Consider the following 3,414-nt stretch of genomic DNA (forward strand, 5'->3'; position numbering starts at 1 on the left):
CGCTCATGAATGGCATAGGAATGGGACTGTTACATAGCTCTATCGAGCAGGACAATGCCCTAGAGACTGACCATATATATATGATCAGCACCCAAGCCCGTTCTCCACCCCAGCTAAGATCATGGAGGCCCCGACAATGGCTGCTGATGACTCAGCAGATAGACCTATAGGCTCCCCAAAACGCCCTCTCCTTAGCTCACAAGGATGGTGAGGTTGCAGAGACCAAAGGAACTTATGAGTTTGAGTGGAACTCGAACCCCAGTCTGGCGTTCACCAGTCAGGGACGTTACCAGATCCGCCACCACATGAACGAACTGACACGTCAAGGAATTTATTCTGTAAGATGATAAAACTAAGACTCTGATGAATGAATAAGTACTTTAAAATAATCTGAATCGAGATGGAATGACCATAACAATTTGAAGGTCAAAGAAAATTACCTATATGTTAGGAAATTCACTTCTTTAAAGGTATAATGAATCTGTGGAAATGTTGTTGAAAATTCGAGTTATCTAACCATACAGTAAAATAAAGGGCACAATAATGCACAAAAAAATAAACAGACCCAAGAACAAACATAAAAAGAAATGAGACGACAAATGTGACTGTCCTTGTAACTTGGCGAAAAATAACCTTAGAACTTCGTGAAACAACGAAACCTCTCTTCAATGCTGAGAAAACTTTGAAGTATTTACATTGCCAAAAGGCAAACATGGAACCGGTATGAAGAATTTTTTTTTGTTTACTTAGAGTCGAAAGGTGCTGTGAGTTTGGTTCTTCCTGAGATTAAGGTCAAGGAAAGGGGAAAACCAAGAGCCACAAGGAATTGGAAACTTTCAAAAAAGAATTCTAAAAAGAACATTAAAAGTCCGCTATAACATGTGGTTCATTCTAAATCACATACAAACTCTGGCAACGACAAAGACGAAGAGCATGTGAACCTTAACTAAGTTTACTAACCCAATTACACGGTCTAACAACTTTACTATGAACTCAATCATAACTCAGTCAGCAGATTGCATACGATATACAGGCCTGTCTTTAAAATACTGGTTAACAGCATCTCATAAGGCTAATGTTGTCTAATAAAGGAAATGCTATTATATATATATATATATATATATATATATACACACACAAAGTATAACAATTGCCGCCGTTTCCAGTGCACTACAGGACAAGGGCCTCACAAATGTCCTCATTCACGTCTGGGGTTTGGCCAGTTTTCATCACCACGCTGTCGAGTGCGGAATGGTGATAGTGAGGGACTTCACTCAGATCGCTCAGAGCAAACCAAATAGAATGGGTGGTCCTAACTATTACAGCTTTGCTGATCATTGGGATACGCAAGCCCTTTCACCACGCTAAGCTATCCACCCTCAGAAATATATATATATATATATATATATATATATATATATATATATAATATATATATATATATATATATATATATATCACACGTGATTTCAATCAATGTAAATATCACCCACGAACGGCATTTAATACCGAATTCTATCTTGGGAATATATATCCACTTGGAATTCATTTTATGGTAACAGCTTCTGGCCGGGTGGAGATTCGAACCCACACCTGTGTGGATGGAAACTATGCCTACAGTGACTCTACCGAGTGAGCTATCTCTCTTGATAGCTCACTAGGTAGAGTCACTGTAGGCATAGTTTCCAGCCACACAGGTGTGGGTTCGAATCTCCACCCGGCCAGAAGCTGTTACCATAAAATGAATTCCAAGTGGATATATATTCCCAAGATAGAATTCGGTATTAAATGCCGTTCGTGGGTGATATATATATATATATATATATATATATATGTCCCATGTCGATGGATAATGATGGGTTTTTATCAATTATAAAAATGTTCGTGAGTACACTTTACGAAGCCATATACTCTTCTGACGAGTACCTTCTTGTTCTAATGATCGCTCGAGCGGTACCGCTTACCCCTCGGAACAAGTAAATGCAATGTTTCTCTGTCAATATGCTGAATTGTTAGATTTTGTGGAAATCTCCACAGTGATGGATATATACTGTCAACAATAGGCTTAAAACACGTCACCTATCAGACTTAGCACACGTCATCTATAACAGAGTTCAGTGATCGCGCACCACAATTTATGACTGTCATAGTACTCTTAAAAAGGTCATTAATCTCATTGTATAAAACACACAATTCTACATATTTTTCATACAAGGATTAGGACATATATATATATATATATATATATACGTATATATATATATATTCATATATTTATATATGTGTATATACTGTATATATATACATATATATATAAATATATATATATATATATATATACATATGTGTATATATATATATATATATATATAAGTGTGTGTGTGCTTGTTTGCAAGTTTCAAAAGGAGCACCTTTTGCCCTTTCCAAGGATAAAGGTTTTGTAATGAATGTAACCTCTGAGTAACCTGTATATTAGAAATGCTTATTTTCTCGAATTACCTTGGGAAACACAAGTACTTACTTTCCAAAAACATTCTTAGTATTTCTTTTCCATTGGCTTCAGTCAAATCATAGTTCCAGGAAAGGTACCTTGAGAAAAATTGAAAATAAATTAACCAAACATTTTACAGACTTTGATTAACCTTGATATGCATTTGGGTATGAACGTATGTGTGTGCGCGTGCGTACGCAGTCATATGGTCATGTAACATCACTAAGGAGAACTCCAGTGACTAAAATAAGATCTTATTTTGCCATTCAAATTATAATTGGCAAAATAGCTTCCTCTGCAGAATATCAGGACTTGAAGGTATTCTTGCCAACCTCTGATCTCGGTCTTGTCTCTTTTTATATTTCAGGTCTCTGAAGACCTGCACTGGACCGTGCTAGATATGAATTTCAGGTGACTTCGTTTTGCTAGGTCTCTCTCTCTCTCTCTCTCTCTCTCTCTCTCTCTCTCTCTTCTCTTTTGAATCACGAGTAAATTAGAAATTTGAATAAGTTTCTTTTTGTTATTCTACTACCCTCTCAATATATACAAACCCTCTCTCTCTCTCTCTCTCTCTCTCTCTCTCTCTCTCTCTCTCTCTCTTCTCTTTTGAATCACGAGTAAATTAGAAATTTGAATAAGTTTCTTTTTGTTATTCTACTACCCTCTCAATATATACAAATCTCTCTCTCTCTCTCTCTCTCTCTCTCTCTCTCTCTTCTCTTTTGAATCACGAGTAAATTAGAAATTCGAATAAGTTTCTTTTTGTTATTCTACTACCCTCTCAATATATACAAATCTCTCTCTCTCTCTCTCTCTCTCTCTCTCTCTCTCTCCTCTTTTGAATCAAGAGTAAATTAGAAATTCGAATAAGTTTCTTTTTGTTATTCTACTACCCTCTCAATATATACAAATCCCCCCCCTCT

Source organism: Palaemon carinicauda, chromosome 13 (assembly GCF_036898095.1).
Source record: "Palaemon carinicauda isolate YSFRI2023 chromosome 13, ASM3689809v2, whole genome shotgun sequence".
Lineage (NCBI taxonomy): Eukaryota > Metazoa > Arthropoda > Malacostraca > Decapoda > Palaemonidae > Palaemon > Palaemon carinicauda.